The sequence below is a fragment of the Panthera leo genome, chromosome A3, assembly GCF_018350215.1.
Source record: "Panthera leo isolate Ple1 chromosome A3, P.leo_Ple1_pat1.1, whole genome shotgun sequence".
NCBI classification, from domain to species: Eukaryota; Metazoa; Chordata; class Mammalia; order Carnivora; family Felidae; genus Panthera; species Panthera leo.
Window position 1 is genome coordinate 128,977,678 of NC_056681.1, and position 23,060 is coordinate 129,000,737.

General features: G+C 42.7%; 1 long non-coding RNA gene across 1 annotated transcript in view; it reads left to right on the forward strand.

The window, feature by feature from the left end:
• Positions 1-7,452: 7,452 nt before the first annotated feature.
• LOC122216607 overlaps positions 7,453-23,060 on the forward strand; it is a 153,000-nt gene continuing 137,392 nt past the window's right edge. The window contains exon 1 of the long non-coding RNA XR_006200990.1: positions 7,453-7,610. This is a non-coding gene — a long non-coding RNA (uncharacterized LOC122216607). The remainder of the gene's footprint in view (positions 7,611-23,060) is intronic.

Below are 23,060 nucleotides of genomic sequence, written 5' to 3' on the forward strand. Positions count from 1 at the left end.
GGACAACATATTAGTGATAAACCTTCACATCCTGTACATGCAGGAGTTCTTTTTCCAACATTTCCGATCGGTAAACATCTAGTTTTCTTTAACAATTCCAGAGACAGGAGCCAATGCAGACTCTGAGTCACTCTGCTTTCTCTTACTCATTTTTTAGCCCAGTGCCCCCTGCCTGAACCAGCCTATCCCTTCTTCATTTTTATCTTAATTCCAAAACTTAAATCCTTTATTCTTTGGCCAGAAACATTTTTTTTTTCTCAAAAAGCATTTTCTCAGTTCCACCTAAGCTTTCTTGACCCTCTTCTATTGGTTTGTTTGACTTTTTCATCAATTGTTAAAGCCTTTTTAAAATGAGAGCCTATTGCAGAGCTTGGTGAAATGTTTGTAAAAACGAACAGGCCCACCATTTTTTTTTTTTTTTTTTTTTGCTTTCATTTTGATGATTATGATTGTCCCTTTCATGTCACAGCCCCCTCATGGAAGAGGCACAGTGCAGGTAGTATTGCTACAGACAATGAAACCAAGGCTGAGTGAGGCTACTTTGTTCCCAGACATCCACACGGCTGGGAAAAGACAAGATCTTGAACTGGCACATTGAGCTATATATATATCATTTGAGGGGCACCTGGGTGGCTCAGTTGGTTAAGCGTCTGACTTCGGCTCCTCTCGTGATCTCGCGGTCTGTGAGTTTGAGCCCCACATCGGGAGCCTGGAGCCTGCTTCGGATTCTGTGTCTCCATCTCTCTCTCTGCACCTCCCCCCTCCTCAATCAATCTCTCCTCTCTCTCTCTCTCTCTTTCAAAAAAATAAACATTAAAAATTTTATATATGTCATTTGAGCCCAGTTTTGTTTTTGACAACACTGTGTGTTCCTCTCTTTAAAGCAATGTCTTGGTGACTAGAGGGCTAGGAGGTATTTGGAGGAATGTGGGCGAGTTATCTGTATCCCTAAAATCAACCCTATGCTATAATCTCTTGCCCCATGCCTTGTTTCTGATAGTCACCATGCGTCATATGTGATTTACTTCTCACAGTTTTTTCCGGATTGAGTACTCATTCCCTTTCTCTCACCCTGCCTTCATATCTGGCCTAGATCTCTTCGTATGGAAGCACAGAGTTTTTCCAGATTGTGCCTAGCTTCCCAAATTCACGGCAGCCATTTGCCTTTGATTTCTACACTGGAGTTTTGCCTATGAAATGTGTCCAACTATTCCTAGGTAATTTCTCAGTTTCAGACTAATTCTAATCATGTTGAAACAAAACAGACTTGTGAGACATAAGCTCACTTTCTAGATTCTGACAACTGGCATTTTTTCATCTTGTTCTAGAATTAGCAGTGATTTGAAGGAGGGATGGGGAAGAGTAGGCAGCTCTTGGCAGCTGGCACGTTGGGGGTCAGTGAATGGGGAGGAAGACCAGGAACATGGCTCTCTGCTCTCTGACCCTCAGCATCATCGCTGGTGAGACAGGCCCACTGGCACTGATGTGCCACTCTGCTGTGCGTCCATGATGGCACGTGGGAAGTGCCCTCACAGTGACAGAAACACTGGAGGCCGGCAACAAATGGTGATTTCTTCTTTTATAACAAATGATATCAGGCCTGAAAAGTGCTGTGTGAACTTCAAAGGTCTCATTAGTATTGTTAGTTCCCTCTTTCTTGGGTGCTTAGAGTTTCACTCTTGAATTAAGGGCCACTCCCTTAGCCTTTTTGGAACAACATTCAGTCACAAAGGTGGCCTTTGATCTCCCTAAATAGGCCCCACCCCGGGTTTTAACTACAGTTATAATCTCCAACTAATCATAGTGTAAATGCTGGTAGCTTGAAGCCTAGAAGGGGTGAGGTTGAGTGAGCTGGTATCCTTACCCACCACTTCAGCGTCTCCATTCCTAGATTAACCAGATAAGTGTGAGAAAGAGCTCTGATTTCCCCTTTGGGGAGTCTTCCTGTGAAAGAAACTAGTCATTCTGGTCAAGGAAGCTGTGCTGTCCTACCCAATCCCCAGGGGGTAGGCAGAGAACAGACAATAGGAGTCAGCATAGTATTCAGAAGCATGAGCCTTGGAATCCGACAGATGGGTTGAATCAAGTCCAAGATCAGCCATTCTGCTGTTGTACGTACTCAGCAAGGCACACTATGTCCCCCTTCCCTCATTTATAAAAAGGAGGCCATGCTGCCCGCTCACTGGGTTGTGCGAGATCGAAAACAGAGAATGTGTGTGAGGCTAAAGGAATGTTCCTTTTCTTTCCAGACTTGCTGTTGATGAGCTGATGTCTGCCCCATCAGGGTGCTCTTCCTCTCCACGCCAGGGAATGTCTCCCTCCCGAGTCCCAAACAGTGAGTATTTCCACTTACATGGTTTCACAGCCTGCCTCGAAGGCCAAAAAAGAACATATTCCTTGTACACTTATTCATTCATTTACCACACAATAATAGTTTTTATGACGGTTGAGCAAATGTGACGTGAAATATCTCAGTTCGACTGTGTTCCCTCATGTTTGTGCATTTAACCCAGGTTCCTCTTTATGAGCTTCTGCTCTAGCTCAGAGATTTCTTTCTGCTGCTCTTTGTTCTGCTTGTAGATGTATCTTGCTGGGTGTCCAAAATGAGAGAGAGAGAGAGAAAAAAAAAAACAAACCAGAAAACAAAGAAGAAAACCATTTACATGTTATGATTTATTGCCAAAATGGTTATGGTGGTGAGTGGGGACTCACTCTAGTTTATGAATAATATATTTACACTATTATGTCTCCCGGTGAATTTGTAAGATTGATGTTCAAAAGAGAGACTCTAAGTATGATGAATCGCTACCACATAACGGTAGTCAATCTTTATCAGCTTCCATTCAAAATGAGCTGGAATGGTAGCAGGGATGCTCTGAGAGGTTTCCAACTGGTGCTTTCTGCTTCATTCTCCCAATTCCTTTGGAGAAACGACATTGAGTGTCAGAGCCAGTTGTGATTGCGTGGGTGGGTATGCTGGGATTTATTAATAAGGAAGGGGAGGCAATATGTACGATTCAGAGAGAATTGGGGCTTCTGGAGTGACTGAAGCATTGTAATGTCAGCACCTGAACTTGGGCTGCCTTCAGACAGGCAGTGAACTTCATGGAGATTCAAGCTGGCGTTAGAGAGACGTATGTAGATGGAGTGAGACAGCATCCATTTTTCGTTCAATGACTTGTTGTAGCTGGAAGTAATGGAGCGTTCTGGCTTCACTCTGCTTAGGTTTATTTAGTGCCTACTGTGACCTAAGCCTTGCTAGAGGCATTGGGATACATCAGAGAACAAAGTAGAGGAGGCCCTGCCCTCTGGAAATGTAACATGCTACGGGGCCAGAGACAGAAATAAAGTGCTCAACCAGTAAATATGCAGGAAGTCAGGTAATGAACATGTTACGCTGAAAAATAAAGCTGGGTTGCAGGGATGGAGAGTGCATTAGGGTGGATACGGGGACGATTTGCCTTTTCATTTTTAATCGACTCGGGCTATTTGAGGACCAAAATAAAGGAAATGAGGGAGCAAGCCAGGAGGAATCCTGGTGAGAACGTGGCAGGTCATAAAGGGGTGGAAGCGAGCTTGACGTGTGTCAGGTGATTGGAATGGGGGAAGCACCAGAAATGGATGCAGAGTTGGAAGGCAGCGCCTACGTCTGTTGGGAGCGCTGGTGGAGAGTGAGGGGAAGGGCAGTGGGAAGAAGCTGAGGCCACCCATGTGCTGAAAGTACCGCAGCACGTGCTCAAGGCCTCCTATGTGCTGGGCTTTCAGGGGATTCAGAGCATCTAGATCCTTACGTATCCCATACAGATCTGTGTTGCTCCCACTCTGAGCTAAATCTCTCAGAAACCGCGTCCAAGAAATGCTACTACGTACCATGTTGTACGTATTTAGATCCGGGCCACCTGGCCTCACCAGCCACATGACTCCAGCCCAGTCATCCCAGGACTGCCTCTCTGCCCCCAGAGTGGTTATGCCTCTGAGCCTCCCTGCAGCTGGCACAAGATTTTCTCTCTGTCAGCTTCCCTCCTGGCTCCAACATTTACCTTCTTTGTTTTTTCGGCTACGTTGGTTGGTCAGGGGTTTTGCTCTTAACGTCCTTCCCGCTTCACCACATCTTTAGGCACTTTTCCTACCCACTGCCCCCCGGGGTCATCTCTTGACCTCTCTCCTCCTGGCCTTCGAGGTGATCACCGGGCATGAGTAAGACAGAATCTGCGCCCTCAAGCATCTTTCGAGGAGAGAACACCGGCCAGCCCACCGGTGCAGGTTGACTTAGATTGAGATGCGTGCTCTGCTGGAGGAGAAAATAAAGCGACCTGTGGGTCTGGAGAAGGAGGAGAATTCCTGTCTGCCAAGGGAAGGAAACGGACGCTCACAAAGAAAGTGACCTTTGACTTGGGCCTTGAAGGGTGAATGCTATAGCGCCGGGCAGAAGGGGCGAGGGTTGGGAAAATGCATTCCATGCAGAAGGAGCCATTGGTGCCAAATATATACATATATAGTGCATGGTGTATTTCATGAGCTCGAGTCAACCACGGTGTATGAAGGGAAGCAGTAGACCATAAGACAACCAGGGAGAGGGCACTTTATCTCAGAGGCCACGAAGAGCCACTGAGAGATTCTTAACATGGCTGGAGGGAGGTATTGTATTAGATCGATTAGTCTTAAGGGAATTGTTCTTCCTAACACGCCATGAATTGGTGGAAATGTACACTTCGATAATGATGAGCCTGTGTGTTGTGCCTTATAGAGAGAATCAGGGGAGGTGTAAAAACCTGCAGATTTATCATTCATCCGCATTTAAAATGATGCAGACTTAACATCTATGGGTGCTTTCTGTGTGTCAGGAATTTATCTAAGCCCTTTTTATAGAGATGATCTTATTTAATATGAGGCTATCAGAAAGGTACGGTTACTGTTTTAATATCAGAAACAAGGGAAATTTCCCAAGTAGGGGAAGGATGAGGGAACAGCTAGAATCATACAGTCGGAAGACAAGGGGTCTTTGAGGCCATGCATAGCTTTCCTACTTAGTGAGGGAAAAAAGAGGAAGCCAGCCGGGAGCAGTGCTCTGTCCTCAGTCACCCATTGTTAGCAGTGGAGCAGGGGCTGGAGTCTGGGTCCAGTGGCAATGGGTTCTGAACTAATCTCCCAGCAGGAAGATTGTGCTGAGCACAAGCCCCAACCCCCCACCGGGGTTCAGCACACCCTCTGTCAAGTTAGCCACAGATGACGTATATAAGCACCCTCCTTTCCGTCAGGTGACAAGCCCAAGAAACCACTACCTCATCAATGATTGACATGTCACCATTAGTGATGAGTCCATTTGGGTTAATTATCTCCTCCCCCTTATGACCTTTTAAAATTGGAATGGCCCACAGGGGGGAGTATTTCAAGTGTGCACTACCTTAGCCTGGGTGAGTGTGTCAGAGGAAGTTTTGCCCCAACTGGAAGAAGATGCTGGGTCGCATTGGTGCCAGGAACCGATGGGGTGAAAAGAGGCTCTGAGGGCAGGATGCACGCGTACCCCAGGGGACTTTTGGTTAGTTTCAAATTTGGACCCGGCACTAGCTTCCTTCTATTTTTACACATTCTAATTTCTGCTATTCCCCTTTTAGGACTATGTGCAAAGGCCAACCTTACCTGCCTGTCTAGCCCTGCACAATATTTTAGTGAGGATTTTCTGTAAGCACCTAAACACATTCCATCCTCTACTTCTGTGGCTTCCCATTCCTTTTTGTCTTTTTCAGTTCAGTTGCTTTTGGGCCTGCTATTTCCAGAAATCCTTCCTGAATCTATCCCAGTCAGCAAAGTGAGCACACCGTTACACTGTGAATTCTTCAGTTTGGCCCTAGGCGATGCATGTGCTATAACTCTGAGCAGACCCTTTCATCCATGTGTGCTGCTGAGGAAAAGCAACATGACGGGACAGAAAACCTGGGTTCTGGTTCCAGCTCCCCCACTCACTGACATGTGACAAGTCCCAGGTTCCTCCTCGGTAAAGTAGTTCACCTGCCAAGACGTGGGAGATTGTATCAAATGTCCCGTCCAAATGTAAAAACCAGGAGCCTAATGGTTGGGACTGGAGAGTGAGTTCACCATTTCTGTTGGTATCTTACCCTGCTGCCCGAATTAGAGGCACATGGCACTGTGAAAAGAACACACAACACACCCAGGTTTCAGCTCTGCTCTTGGTTTTCTGCCTGGTCTTGGAGAAGTCTGTTCAACACCCTTAGTCTTGGTTTCCTCACCCACAAATTAGTGATAAGAATATCTACCTCATATACCTGTGGAGATGATTAAGTGAGATAAAATATAAAGGTGCAGCACATGTGATAACTTTTAAAAAATATCTGGGGGCACCTGGGTGGCTCGGTGAATTAAGCATTCAACTCCTGATTTTGGCTCAGGTCGTGATCTCATGGTTCCTGAGTTCGAGCCTCACGTCTGGCTTTATGTCGCACTGACAGTTCAGAGCCTACTTGGAATTCTCTCTCCCCCCCCTCCTCTTCCCCTCTCTCCCTCCCCCTCCCCCTTTCTCTCCTTCTCTCTCTTCTCTTCCCCTGCTCTCTGTCTCTAAATAAATAAATTTTAAAAAATTGTAAAAATAACACAAATAACTAAATAAACAAATAAATAAAAAGTTTGAGTTACAGCCACATAGAAGAGAGATGTTCAGCACGTGTTACAACTGAGGTTTTATCTGGTTGGATTTGACGTAATTGTAACTTATCAGCAGACTCTCAATCGTCAGAAATGAAGGGTTCTCTGTGACAGAGATTATAACACATTTTAACTCCAAGGTTGCTACTGAGTTTGCAATCAAGGACATCCTGGAGAATTCATAATTAACTCAGTGTTTGGTAGACTCTCATTCATACTTTTGACTATTTAGCATAAGGACATATATAGCTAGATATGCACTTCCAAGATTAAAACAAAATCAATGATTTCACACACATATCTATAATCATCAAGAAGGTGTTTTCAATAAACCATAACGAAATTTATTATTTCACCTATAAGACTAAATGGATTTGCAGATGAGTGAGGATCAGGTCAGCTCATCTCCTCCTGTGAAATTGCCCGTTCAGATCTGCCCACTGCAATAGATTTAGCAGTGATTTGCAGCAAATTAGCTCAAGTGATTTCACATTACAACCTTCTGCTAAAGACCCTTTCCTAATGGGTCCTGTTTCTTGCTGGGTCTTCAAAGTCATCCTTTGTTTTTGTTCTTGAATTTCAGAAGAGCTCAGGACAGTTTAGAGTAGTCCAATAAAATGTCATAAAATTGATGAAAGGATGTAAAGAAAACGAGCTTCAAGGCCAGAAAATTAAACCTCAAGTACGCTCACAGGCAGGTAGAAGAAGCGATGAAGAGCGATGGCGAGAGAAGTCGTCATTTAACGTACATTAACCAGCATTTATTTACTGAGCATGCGCAGTGAGTTACAGACCGCATTAACCGCGTTTATTTACTGAGCACGCGCAGCGCGTTACAGACCAGTATAGGAGTAAAACCCGGCACTTGGCTTTCCGGGGTTCCTCGTCCAGCCCACGGAACAAGAATTACCCTGTGCCTGAGTGCATCTGAGGGATTTGAAGCTCGTGAGGTATGTTCATTTTCTGTGCCTGCTGTGACCAATCACCACTGTCTTAGTGACTTAAAACCACACAAATATATTACCGTGAAAGTGCGTAGGTCAGAAGTCCAGCGCGAGTCTCCCTGGGCCAAAATCAAGGTGTCAGCAGGGGTGTGTTCCTCTCGAGGCTCCGGGCGTTTTCCTTTGTCTTTTCCAACTTCGAAAGACTGTCCCTGTTCCTTGACTCGTGGCCTCTTTGTCCATCTTCAGTCTTCTCCTGCCTCCCTCGTTCACTTCCAAGAACGTGTATTAATTTTTCCAGGGCTGCAGTAATAAAGTATGAAGCCACAAATTGGGTGGCTTAAACAGCTGACATTTATTTGTTTATTTTCACAGTTCTAGAGCCTAGAAGGCCTAGGTCATGGAATTGGCAGGACTGGTTCCTTGTGAGGGCTGTTCCTGACATCTTGCCCAGCATCTGGTTGTTTTGGTGGCAATCTTCAGTGTTCCTTGGCTTCTAGAAGCATCACTCAGACCTCTCCCATGACCTCTGACCTTCATCTCACATGGCAGTATCCCTGCGCATGCTTGCTCCTGTCCAAATGTCCCCTTTTTCATAAGGGCACAGGTCATACTGGATTAGGGGGGCCACCATACTTCAGTATCACCTCCTCTTAACTGATTACATCTGCAATCACCCTATTTCCGAGTAAGGTCCTTTTCTGAGATACTTGGGGTTAGGATTTTAACATAGGAATTCTGAGGGACAAAATTCAGCCTATGACGGGCCCCTTGTGAGTACCTAAGGCCCATCCGGGTAATTCAGGATAATTATCTCCCTATCACAATATCCTAATACAGTCATATCTGCGTATCTGAAGCAGGTCACATATTTACAGGGTATGTAGGCTAGCATAACCTTATGGGGGTCCATATAAGGGCCCTTGGGGGTCTCTAACTCTGTTTACCACAGAAGGCTTCTGGGTTCAGGTATTATTGGAGACCTACAGGATGGAGGGGGGATTTGTTATAAGATTTTTGGTGCAGGACACTGGAGGAGGAAGGAGCTGTATCCCCAGGATATTGGAGAAAAACACCCTGCATTCAGCAAACCACATGGACCTGTACAGTTGGACAGCTTTATGCTCAGGCATCTTTTTACTCAGACATGATCTACTGTCCTTTCCATCTTAACGCACCTTCTCCAGGTTTCTCTGGTACCACAGTCTGTTTGCTCTTGTCAACCACCTTCAAGATTCCTCCATGTCTCTCTGTTCCAGGGTGGCACATCACAGCTGCTGGCCAAAGTATGCTTGCTGCCTCCTTTTGTAAATAAAGTTTTCTTGGAACACAGCCACACCCACCTGTTTGTATTCTGCCTGTGGCTGCTTTCATGAGTAGCTGCAGGTGAGATGTGGTGTGGCCTTCAGAGGTGAAAATGTCTATTGCCTGGCCTTCTACAGAAAAGGTCTCCCAAGGGCACTTGGTGGTTCAGTTGGTTAAGCATCTGACTTTGGCTCAGGTCATGATCTCATGGTTCATGGGTTCGAGCCCCGCATTGGGCTGTCTGCTGTCAGCACGGAGTCTGCCTCAGAGGATCCTCTGTCTCCCTCTCTTTCTAACCCTCCCCCTGCTCATTCTCTCTCTCTCTCTCTCTCTCTCTCTCTCTCTCAAAACTAAATAAAACATTTTAATTAAAAAAAAAAAAAAAGGTCTCCCAGTCTCTGTTTTCTATTCTTCTCTTCCCAACTTTAGAGGGCTCCAGAATTCAATCTTTTATTTGTCTTCTCTTTTCCATCCACGTTCTTTAAGTGATCTTAGCCAGTCTCCTGGCTACTGCCTCCCCACTGCCTCCCCACTGAAGACATTCAAATTGAGATGACCAATTCTGACCCGTCCCCTGTGAGCTCTGGGCACAAATATCAAACAGTCTTCATTCAACATCTTCACCTGAATAATTACATGGAATCCCAAAGTTGGTTTCCAGGAAAGAACTCGTGAATTCCCCCAAATACCCTGATCCGCTCTTCCCCTCATCAGTGGTATCATCATTCACTCAGTTCCAGTCAAAGCCATTCCAGAAAGCCTTGACTCTCCTCTGTCCTGCACCCCCACATTCCCTCCACTAGCGATCCCAGGAGAACTATTTCTAGAATGTTCCCTAACCTTATTCATACCGCCTTATTGTGTCTACAGCTGCTGGTGCCATGCACGCCAGCATCTGTCACTTGTGCTACTGTAACAATGGCACCTGCTGTCCTCCTTCTTCTTCCCACCCTCTCCCTACAGCACATTCACTAAGCGGCAGCCTAGTAATCTATAGTAAAGCAAATTTGATATTTCTTTCTCTGCAATGGATTCCCATCTCAAAAAAAATAAATAAATAAAAAGTCAAATTTCTGTGCCATACCTTACAAGACATCCATGGATGTGTGTGGTTTGATCTCTGCTCCTACCAGTTCTCCCTGGCTCAGCCCGCCCCCGCTTTTGTCGCCATCATTCTATGGCTTGAACATACCAACCACATCTTCATCTCTGGAACTTTGTGTAGTTCTTGTTCTCCCTGTATGAAATCTTTGTTCCCTATTTTTACATATCTGGCCCTTTTTATCATGGTGACCTCTGTTTCAATGTCACCCCTCAGAGAGTTCCACCCTGACCATTCTTGCTAAATAGTCCCCCCCCCCTTTATATCTGACTTTGTAAGTTGTATTCATAGAGCTTTTCCTTTTCTGAATTTATCATTTTATTGTTGCTTACCCTTGCCACAAAACTCACCCTTCTCTCTCCCCCTTATACGACACTGGGATGTCAGCTGTGTTAAGGCAAGAATTTGGTCTGAATTAGCAAAGACTTCACGGAAGAGGCAACCCCAGAGCCTCCTAGGTGATATTTCTTTATTTATGCACATATTTAGGCATATGTGCATGAGTCTTTTTAAATTTTTATGCTTTTATTCTTCTCCATGTTAAATAATTTTTTCACTCAGTATTATATTATAGATACTTTTGCATCTTTAATAAGTATATATTTTCAAATCATAGGTTATGGCCAGAGACCATCATATTTTATGGATGTACCTCATTTTCTTAACTAGTGCCCTAAAGTTGGACACTTGTTCTTCTGCCATTGTGAACACATTGGGATAGTGTCTACGGCAGGCATTTTCAACACTGGTATTTTTATAGGGCCAGATTTCAGTCCATATTCACAGTAGTCCAGACTAATTGTTGAAATACAGAAAATCTGTTATCAGATTACACACAGCCAACCAGTTTGTACTACTCAGTAAGGACCACTACGTGCCTCAGGTCTCAGCTCCCTGGCTGAGGTCTCTCCCAGCACCCCTCAGACCTTCCTACAGCCTGGAACCAGCAGTTGATGCCTGACTCAGCAGGGCCTCTCCAGGATGGAGGGCAGGCCTCTTCCGTGTCATACACTGCAGGAACAGTTTTGAATGTTTGTTTATAAATCTTGTGCTGCCACACCCTTAAAGTTAGATAAAAGTTATGCATATCACACAGCTTGATGCAAATTGCAGAAGTTACTTCTAGAAAATTTGTTTTAGCTGAGCCTTTGTACGTCTTGAGGTTGGAAAGGCTGTTTAATTACAACTGTACCATCACTGGGTATTGCCAGTCCTTAATTTTTGTGAATCTTATTGGGGAAAATTTATCTCCTTTTTGTTTTATTTGCATTTGTTTGAGAATCAACAAACCGAGCATCCTTTTATATGGTTATTGGTCATTAAACATATTCCTTTTTGAGAGAGACTTTCTGCTTCTGTGTTTTGTCCTCTTTGGACTGTGAAATTTTAAAATTTTATTTCTCTTTTGAGTCAAATTTGAGGTATAATTATTTTAACAGTCTTATTGATACCTAATTCACATACCTTGCAACTCACCATTTAAAGGGTGCAATTGAATAGATTTTAGCAGATTCACAGATTGGTGCTATCACCACCACAAGCTAATTTGAGCACATTTCCATCACTCCAAGAAGAAACTTAGTACCTGTTAGCATTCACTCCTTATTACCTCTTGCACCCCAGTCCCTGGCAAGCATTAACTTGCTTTCTGTCTCTGTGAATTTGCCAACTATGAATATTTTAGATCAGTAGAATCCTACAATCTGTGATCTTCTGGGCCTGACTCCTTTAACTTAGCATAACGTTTTCAAGGCTTACCCATGTTGTAGCCTGTATCACTAATTCATTCTTTTTCATTGTGGAGTAATATTCCATTGTATAGATATACCATATTTTATCCCTTTATCAGTTGATGGACATTTGGATTGTCTCCACTTTTGGCTTATGTACATAACACTGCTGTAGCCATTCACGTACATGATCCCGCCGTTCCGTTTCTGTATATATACCCCAAAGAATTAAGAGGAGAGTCCTAAAGAGATATTTGTACATCCATGTTTATGGTAACATTATGCACCAGAAACAAAATGTAGAAGCGACCCAAGTGCCCATCGAGGGATGAGTGGATAAGCCAAATGTGGTATATATGTGAAATGGAATATTTAGTCTTAAAAAGGAAAGAAATTCTGACATACACTACGACACGAATAAACCTTTAGGACCTTGTGCTAAGTGCAAAAAGTCAGTCACAAAAAGACAAAAACTGTATGATCCCACTTATATGAGATACTTAGAATAGTCAAAATCCTAGAGACAAAGTAAAATGGTGCTTTCCAGGGATTAGGGAGAGGGGGAAAATGGTATTTTTTAATAGGCATAGTGTTTCAATTGTATAAGATTAAAAAGAGTTCTGGAGATGGATGGTGGTGATGATCATACAACTTGATGAATGTATTTTATACCCTGGAACAGTGCACTTAAAAATGGTTACGATGGGGGAGTCTGGGTGGTTCAGTCAGTTAAGAGTCTGACTCTTGATTTCAGCTCAGGTCATGATCTCACAGTTCTCAGATCCTGCTTGGGATTATCTCTCTGCCCCTCCCCCACCCATGTGCACTCTCTCGCCAAATAAGTAAACTTCAAAAAATGGTTAAGATGGTAAATTTATATTATGTATATTTTGCCTCGATAAAAAATTAGGAAAAAAATCATGTACTATCTTTTATGTATAAATATATTTCTATTTCTCTTGAACATGTAACCAGGAGGGGGACTGGTGAATCACATGGAAACTCGGTGTTTAAATTTGGAGAATCGCGAAACTGGTTTTCTAGTACTGGTTACACATTTTATGTTCCTACCAGCAATGTATGAAGGTTACAGTTTCTCCACATCCTCCTGAAAACACGTTATTTTCTCTCTCTTTTCTTAATATAGACATGCTAGTGGGTACAAAGTGCTATCTCATTGGTTTGTCATGGATTTCTCTAATGTCTAATGATGGTGATTATCTTTTTATGTTCATATCAACCATTTGTGTACCTTTGCAGAATTATCTAGTATCTTTTTATGTTCATATCAGCCATTTGTGTATCTTTGCAGAAATATCTAGTCATGTACTTTCTTCATTTATTGTTTTTTTATCTTGCTGAGTTGTCAGTGGTCTTTATGTATTCAGGATACAGTCCATTATCAGATTATTTGCAAATATTTTTTTTGCTCTGTGGGTGTGTCTTCACTTTCTGGACGGTTTCATTTGCAGCAAAAAAAGTTTAATTTTGATGAAATCAATATTACATATTTCCTATAAACCAGTGTCATCTGACAGATATAATTTACATGCAGTAAAATTCACCTTTTTTGAAGCTTAAATGTCTGTACGTTTTGACAGATACATGTTATCAAGTATCTACTACATAATCAAATATAGAAGAGTTCCATTACTCCAACAAATTCCCTTGGGTTTCCACTGATTTTTCTGTTACTGATTTTTTTGTTTTTTGTTTTTTTTTTGCTTTTTCAAGAATATTATAAATGGAGGTGTCTGGGTGGCTCATTCAGTCAAGGATCCTACTTTGATTTCAGCTCAGGCCATGATCTCACGGTCATGATATCATGCCCTGCGTTGGACTTTGCACTGAGTGTGGAGCCTGCTTGGGATTCTCTCTCACTCTCTCTCTCTCTCTTTCTGTCTCTGCCTCTTCCCTGGTCTCTTTCTCTCAAAATAAATACATACAAATTTTTTTTTAAAGGAACATTGTAAATGAAATCATAGGCAGTAAAATATCAGATGTGTTTCTCTTCAGTGAATGGAATTCTGTCAAGAAGTGCTTTATATTCAGACTGACACCTTTTATTTTTTTTAACCTCTGCTCCTTGTTTTAATTTTAAGATTTTCTGCTCATTTAATTTTATGCATGACTCCTTTATACTGCGTCTGTACCATATCATCTTAGCGTTCCAATCAGGTATGCAAATTTTCTGGCTTTAAAGTTCTGAGTCAAGTTTGCAAAGAGGTGAGATAAAACTTAAGAAGAATAAAGAAATTATAAATGGGTTAGGTTGGCAGTTCTCCAGAAATTTTTTTTAACAAGATGTTTTCTTCAAATGAAACTTTGCGTAGAGGCTCCATACGTAAAAACACAGAAGTAGAGCTTCTCTTTAGATTTCTGAATAGAAACCTTGCCCATGCCCTCCTTCTTCTCTTTAGAGAGTGGTTTGAGTGTCAGTGGACTTGGTCATGAGTTACCCTGAGTTGAGTGATCTGCCAGGAGCAGCTTTAAGATACTGGTCATCAGAGGCGCTTGGGTGGCTCAGTCAGTTGGGAAACCAGCTTTGGCTCAGGTCATGATCTCAGTCCATGGGTTTAAGCCCCCGCATCAGGCTCTGTGCTGACAGCTCAGAGCCTGGAGCCTGCTTCGAATTCTGTGTGTGTCTCTCTCTTTCTCTGCCCCTACCTTCCTCTCAGAAACAAATAAACATTAAACAAAAAAAAGATATTGGTCATCAGGATCAGTCTTAGGAATGAAGAAGAGGGAGAAATATGAGAACAATTAGCCTAATTACAGGGTTCTGATGTCGGCCAAAGGTTTTCCTCTCTGCTTTTCACTGCTGTGAGCTCCTAAGAGGAAAAGAAAATAGAGACAATGACAATGATCTGCACCTCAGAAGGGCTGCTGGAAGTTGGTAATAATAGTCCAAAATCTTTCCAGAAGGTAAGTATAGAATGAGCATGATTAAACAAATAAGAGAGATGAACATTCTAAAAAATGAGATCCACAATAGAATAGACCACTTTTGAAGAGTCTGAAGTAGATTTTCTAGTCCCATACGAAAAGTCACAGTAAAGAACACAAGATTCCTTCCAGCACTGAATTCTGCATCTGTGGGCAATGGCATACACAGAGCTCTTCTGTGGATGGATGCCTACTGACCAGCGTTTGGCTTCTGTTGTTGCCACTCCCACTGTCTATCCTAGAGGTGCAAAGAAGAGCGTCAGAGTGGCCAGTGATGGGGATTCCTAAAGTAAGTTTGTCTTAAAGTTTTTAATCCCAAACTTAACACAATTAATAAACCCCAAACTCAGAATTTCTAATGTGCTGTTTATTAAAAGAGCGTACATCTGCTTAATTTCAGGCCCCTTTCCTATGACATGAGAAATCTTTGAAAAATAACGAAAAGGGGCTCTGTAGGTATTGTGATGTGTGTATTTATTCTTTCAGTGATATTTCCCCATTGTGCCTGCCTTTCCACAAACATTCTCCTTCTTGACTCCACTTGGGACCATCGAGCTACTTGGCTCTTTTGATAACCACCACAGGGATGCACCCGTATATCCTTTGTATTTTTGTGCATTCCGTTGGATTCTCTCATGCCCATTGGGATCCCATTAGGTGTGAATAATGTTTGCCTGTCAATATAGGGCTGCTTCAACTTGTTTCTTTAATAAGGCTACTCATAATCATGTATTTTGGGAAGGAATTTGGAGACTAAAAAAAATAGCAAGTGTTCCAAACTTCAAGTTAAATTCAATATGATTTTATTGAACTGGCCAGTCTGCATTTGGTTTGGATTTTTTTTTTTTACTACATTTCCTGCCTACCCCGCCCACCCCCCAGGCTCATCACCCTGGTTGTTTCAATTTTGTGTAATTTTGTAGTTTTTCTACACATGTGTGATTGGTTCATCGGTTGATAGGGCTGTGGCAGTTTCTGTGGGTCAGGAGGCCAGGCACAGCATAGCTGATCCTCGGCTCAGGTTCTCACAAGGTTTCAGTTAAAGTGTCAGCCAGGCTATGTTCTCATCTGAAGGCTCAACTGGAGAAGAATCATTTTACAAGTATTCAGGTTATTGGCAGAATTAATTTCCTAGTGGCTCTAGAGGGAAGGCCTAAGCTTCTTACAGAATGGAGGCAGCCATGTTTGATCTTAGGGTCCATCCATGGTTCCTTGCCGTGTGAGCTTTCTCAACATGGCCACTCACATCATTAAGCCTGCAAGGCTAGGCTCTCACCTCAAAAAGGGCCCAGCCCTCTTTTTCCTTTTAAGAGATTTCACCTAAGTCAAGCTGCACCAGCCTGTTGATTAATTCAAAATTAACCCACTTAGGACTTTTATTACATCTTCAAAATGCCCTCATCTTTTCCACATATTATGTTGGCTTAGAAGCAAATCAGAGGTCCCTACCACTCAGGGGAGGTATTTACACAGGGTGTGAACATTAGGGGGTGGTGACCTTTGGGGACCAGACACCACAGGTGTAAACAAAATTGACATTGTAGAGAGCAAGAGAAGTATCTCAAATCGCAACAGTTTGATATAAGTCAAAGGGGTTTGATAGAAATGGAGTTCTCAGAAAGCCAGTGTCCAGTCTGGGAAAGTTCCCAGCTGCAGACTGCAGACTTGAAAGAATCAGAAAAGCAGGAACTGGAGTCTCAAAAATCACCAGTGGGGAAGGTTAAGGGGTATTTAAGCCATCAGCAAGGGCATAATGGTCTAACCTCAAAAGTGCTAAAGTTACGGCCATTTTTTTTTTTGTGCTGTTCTTGAACCTCATTTTGTGGGCATATAAGCTACTTTAAAGGGTTGACATCTGGTGAAAATGTAGCAAGCACTGTCCTAGTCATTCAAACACATTCTGTCATGTCATTGTGTTTTCTGTGAGGATAAAATGAGAGAATGTAGTGCTTTGCAAACTGAAAAGCTTTCAACAATGACAAAGGTGAGCCCCTCCTGTTCTCATGCCATTAGTGGCTTTCTTGGATGTCTCGTGCTACTCCTGTGTTTTGCTCTAAACCTTCACCTGTCTGATCTCCTACTCGGTGTCTATGTCTCATAATAAGGTTGTGTAGAGTCTGTCACTATATCCCCACCCCTGGAAGGTTGCTTGCAGGACAGTGAGGGGCTGTGTGCACTTGGGGTGCCATGGATTTGGGTCTGCGATACCAGGAAGGGTGCATCCTATTGTAGGGAAGCCCTAGCTTTTGCACCTCGACAGGTAAAGTGTCTGAATGAAGTTTGTTCGTATGATTGGCCCTGAAGCGATGAAAGACTATGAAATAATAGTTAGATGTTGTTTAATGATGTAATTGATGCTATGGGGGCCCTCTGCTAGCGAGGCACGTAGGGGTTAACCAAAGGAGATAGGAGAGTGTTGGGCAGAAAACCACAATTAAGTGGCTGGAGAGCCCAGCAGGGGTATTTGGCATATATGTGGGGGTTTGAGAGACCTAAAAAAACCAACACCCAAACAAAAAACGAATGAGAGAAAACAGCATTTTGGAGTGCTTGCAGTGAGTTAGGCGTTGTTCCAAATGCTTCACACAAATTAATTTCATTTGTTCCTCACAACTCTCTTATAAATTATATTTTGTACCCATTTTATAGATGAGAATGCTGAGCCGTAGAGTCGTGAATAAGTCAGGCAGGGCCACACGGGTATAAAGCAGCCCATCAGCTATCTCCATACTTAAACAGTGCTGCATGCCTGCTCAGCCCACAGTCTCACAGACTCTGTCGCCACACCTATCACCTCCTCCAGGAGTGATGGCATAATCAGGCAGCAGAATAGGCAGAGGTGGAGGCAAGCGGGTGACTGGTATCCAGAAGACGTGGCAGGGGAGAGCTCCAGGGTGGTTACATCCAGGGGCAGAACACAATCTCTGGGAGAACCAGAAAGATCAGTTTCAAGGGCCCCTTTCCTTGAGCTGGAGGCGCCAAATCAGGGAGACAGGCTACTGGGAGCAGAGAATGGGATGTGCGACGAGGCTGACCTGATGCCGAGCTGTAGGATTTCTGTCTTCGGGTTGCTCCACAGGACCCTACTCTTAGGGGCAGGGCTGAGCTCGTGGGAACATTCCAGCTGAGTCCTGGAAGGCGGCAAGCCCAGCAAGGCATGGCAAGGAACTCAGCAAGCACTCACCTGTCATGTGTTAGGACCTGTTTGGGTGTGAGGAATTCATAGAGGAGCGAGATCATTCCTGCCGTGGGAAGGTTCCCAATTAAGCGGCACGGCCTACTGTTTCGTGTACATAATGGACCATTGCCTCTTTCTGTCACCAGAATAGAAACAATTGATGTTATCGTTACATTTCGAGACGGACTTGATAATCTCTATGGCAATGTTAATAAAACCAAATGGAAATTCAGTTTATTCAAAACACATCCTTTTTTTTTGTTTCCTCACTTTCTAATTTGATTAGAATATTCATACAAGTCTAAGAATAGAAAAAAAATTAGATTAACAAGTTAAATCTCTTAAGTGCACGATGAAATTGTGTGAGGTATTGCATGCCATGGGGAGTTGATCCGACAGTCCAGGATACCTCTGGGGAACCACCTAGAACCGTAGGAGCCAAGCTTCCACTCAGGTCAGAACTGAACTCCAGTGTGTGTGGATCCTTTTCAAGGTAAATATTTTCACAGACCCTGCAATATGGAATTAGATTGTTTTGTCTTCCCATTATTTAAATACGCATACACATCAAACTAGGGCTAACTTCCTTATGCTTTCATTCATACTGCTCTGCAGTCAAAACAAATTAACAAGCTAACACCAAATACATTACAAAAGCAAAAATAGTTCGAATTGTCAAGAGTAATTAATTTTGCTGAAACCGAATGCCATTGTGCCAGGGCTGTGGATGGACCATCCCCTTCATGTTGACGTGCCTTTCCTCCTCTGTTGGCCTGAAGTCAAGTTTTTCACCACTTTGTGTGCTGATTCAGGTCCTTCATGCCTGCAGTTCACAGCCATGCTGTTTGGAGTTCACACGGCCAGAAGTCATCATTTGCCTACTGACTCTGCCTTTGTTCTTTTTCCATTAGCCAGGGACAATTAAAGTGGCACTATCTGACTGGAGAAAACTCATTTGTAAATATAATTACAAACTGGCACACTGGAACTGTGAAAAAGGATTTGGAAATAAAGCAGTCATTCTGATAATTCAGAATATGCTATTTTTAATTTTTAAATGTTTGGCCATGATGTCAAAAATTTTAAAAGTCTTCTAGGAAACTTCTAGACCTCTGAGAACTTGCCCTTGGACTTCAGTTTGTAAAAGCAATCCTAAAATAACCATGATGGCGAGCCATTTCTCACTCTGTGTAGTTTCCTCCTCTTTCAGTTTGACTTTGGAGGAAGCAAGCAGATGAAATCTGGAGGCTGGACATGAGTCACTGCTGTGAATAGTCAGATTCAGATGACATGGTTGGACATGTACCCTGAAGTCTTGGCATCTGCGTAGTCAACAGAGTCGAGTGGAACAAGCCCTGAACAAAACTGCGTGTAAAGTCTAGTTTCTTATAGTGGCCCCATGCTCTCCTGGGACTTGCCCCTTGGGATACCAGGCAAAACCTCATGTCCTCTTACAGGATAATATCTGGCATCATTTATAAGTTCGGGATACTCAGGTGACTGGCAGAGGATTCACACCTTAAGATCAGCTGTCTTGATCTCTAATGAACTTTTGTCAGGACGTAGGTACAGATTAAGCAGTAGTCACTGGACAAACCTTGGGAACTCCTGCATCAACTCCTACTCCACAGAAGGCCTGGTGTTCACTATGTCTCTGTCAGATTAGGGATGTAGTCTAGTCCATAAGGGCTCTGGGGTCCCTATGGACCTTGCCACTTTAGAGCTACGTGACTTTGAGCAAGGTGTTAAACTTGGGTAGGCATCAGGTTACTCTGCTATTAAATGAGAAAAATAATAGCATTTACTTTGTAAGGCTGTAGTGAGGAACTAATGGGAGTAAAGCAGGGAAAGTGATTGACGCAGTACTTGGGACAGATCAAGTGCTCCATAAATCAAGCCGTTATTATTTACATTAATACAGAATTTTATATTGTCATTTAAGCATGGGAAGAGGCTTCTAGAATAATAGTCCTCAAATTTGTCTGCTGAGTGGCCAATAGGAGTGGTAATGTCTGGGTCCCACCCCAGAGATTCTGATCTACTTGGTATGTGGTGTAGATGGGGTGCTGGGATTTGCAAAAGTTCCCAGGTGTGGAGCGGCTGGGTGGCTCAGTCGGTTAGACTTCCACACAGGCCATGATCTGGTGGTCCGTGGGTTCAAGCCCCGCTTTGGGCTGTGTGCTGACTGCTCAGAGTCTGGGGCCTGCTTCGGATTCTGTGTCTTCCTCTCTCTCTGCCCCTCCCCCACTCGAGCTCTGTCTCTCTCTCAAAAAATAAACATTAAAAAAAAAAACCTTAAAAAAATAATGCAGTTGGGATTGAGGATCCATCGCTGCTCCAGAAAAACTCATAGTAGGTGTGAGATTTGGATCCCAGCCCCAATCTGATAGCCAGCCATTGGTGTCCTTGGGCAAAGTCACCTCCCCACTAAGTTTTCCATTTATATAGAACAAAGACCAGATTTCATATAAGTCTCAGAGATTTCAAATGCTACACTTTAAAAACTCAGGGTTGAGGGCGGAAAAAAAACAAACAAACCAATCTCCCAGGTTATATTTCTATCTCTGAACTATTTAAAAAAAAAAATCAATGAAACAGGTTTTAAACTGTCAATTCAAAGAGAAACAAATAAAATGCATTCCTCCCTTTTGCTTTATTACTGGTATACTGTATTTATAAACATACCTAGAAGGTTGGTATTTGGAGACACAAAACCCAGAATTTGAACTCCATGGCATCTAAAAGGTGGAAGTGTGCATTTTACTATAATTTAGCATCAACTACTTTCCTTCTGCCACTTACTTCAGAAAACCAAGGATTTGAGAATATCTTCTACAGCACCCCCAGATTCTAAATTGCCCCTGGTAGGAGGGTCTGTGTCTACTTTATGGGTGGGAAGACTTGGGACAGGCACCTGTCCCAAGTGACAGGTAAGGTAGCACCTGCACTGGAAGGTAATCCCAGAGCCAGTCCCAAATGTGTAAGGATTTATCCCAGTTTCTTGTCTGTCCACTTAGAACCACTTCTTGGTAGCTCTGCTTTAGAAGGAAGTACACTGGGGGTGCCTGAGTGTCTCAGTCAGTTAAGCATCTGACTTCAGCTCAGGTCATGATCTCGCAGTTCATGGGTTCAAGCCCCACATCGGGCTCTGTTCTGACAGCTCAGAGCTGGGATCTTGCTTGGGATTCTTTGTTTCTTTCGCTCTCTGCCCTTTGCCTGCTCATGCTCTGTCTCTCAAAAATAAATAAACTTTAAAAAAAAGTTTAAGAAAAAAGAAGGAAGTACACAGAGGGCAAACATCCGCGAGCATCATATGATCTGCATGTGGCATGATAATGGCCATGTGCATAACAACTTATGGTCTACCGAATGCTTTCACCTGTACTACTTCTTAGTGTTTGCAGTAAGACTGTGAGTGCAGCATTGTTCTTTGAACTCTATAGAAGAGAATACTGGTGCGTAGAGAGATAAGGTGATTCACTCCATGTTATCCACCTAGCAAGTGGCTGAGCAAGGATTCCATCTCTTGTGACAAATTCTACGTATCTGCCCTACACCAGGCTCACATCTGCGGTGGCCACTGTGAGTCCCATAGAACCCGGGAGGCTCCCAATCTTTTAGTGTCTGCTCTAGGAATATTGGAATTTCTGAGATCTCTTATTTCCTTTCTTTCCCATCCCTAACATCTTTCTCTCTCTCTCCTTTCTCCACTGTCATGTATTCCTTTTTTGGCTTTTTTTTTGTATCCCATTTTCTCTCTCCCTCTTTCTGTAACAAAACCGGTAGCTTCACCAAAAGGAGAGCCTCTTTCCCTCCCCTCCCTCCCCCCCCCCCCCCCCCGGCCCCCATTGCATCTGTAATTCTCCTTGGGCATGATCTTGTTTTTCCTGAGGGAAGTCTTTCCTTTTCCCAGTTGAGATAAGAATTCTACTCTGGTCCTTGTGTTGCTTGACTGGTGCCCAAACACCCTTCTGGGTTTATGTAGACTTCTTCTAAAGCACCGAGTCCATTGCCTATTAGAACACTGACCTTGATCATCATTTGAAAGAATGGTTCAAACGTTCATGTACCTCACACAGTCTGTTTTGGATTTCCTGCCAGCCAAGAAGGCTGCCCTTTTCTCTGGGTCCACCCTCTCCTCAATTTAGGTCCATTAAAGCACAGACCCTTCTAAGGTGGGATACATTTTCTCTCTCCTTCAGGAGTTCTGGGTCCTAGTCAAGGAAGCTTTCGTGAGGAATGGAAAAAGCCAACTTCTTTTATGGATCAGCCTTAGAATCTAGGGTATTTTGACCCATGCAATGAGTTTATTTTAAGATTGAGGATTTTTTTTTGCCAAGATGTTATGAAATTATGCTATCAATCTCAGTTGTTAGATTAAGAATGTAACACTGTATTTTCTGTAGAACTCTCAGTTTCATGCTAAAATTTCTTCTAGAGAACATGAGTTTCCAGGCAGTAATATTGTGATAAAAATCATTTGAATCAGACCGGAATTCAATTCTCATATTTTTTAGAGGATTATTTTAGCTTCTGAATAATTTAAACCAAGTTTTGGTTTGCTGTATTCAGTAAAGAAAACCAGTTGAGTTTAGATTTCATACTCTTTGTAGGTCACGATTTTTTCATTTAAATCAATGGATTATGTATTATTAGATGTATTTCATAGAAAATGCCTATCTCATATGGAAATTGAGGGTTACAATTTTCTAACTTGAGCTTGAGAGTTTCAGAGCTGGATTTGCAATCATGTCTAGTCCATGTGCTTCAGTTCTGGTATATTTTCTACCAGTTGTTGCCACAGAGCTTAAAGAGAGTCACTTCCTTTATCTGTCCTGATTTTTCTCAACTGCAGCAAACTGGATTTGGATTAGTTGATGGCCTAGTGGCCTTTTCAGGTCTAACTTTCTTTTTTATGTTAGCCCTAAACTGCCAATCTAAAAACTTCTTGTATAAAACATGCAAACTACAATGGTCTAGTGTAAATATCTTGTGTATCTCTTATGTTTTTATGATGACTACAAAGGATCACAATATAAAGTTATTTCCCTAACTAGGTAAATGATGATTTCTGTAATCTAGACAAGCTCATAGTTTTCCATTTTAATATTTTAATTTGACTCATTATTAAAATATACTATTTGATTAGCATGATTAAAATATAATATAAAATATAAATTAAAAACATGATTTGTATA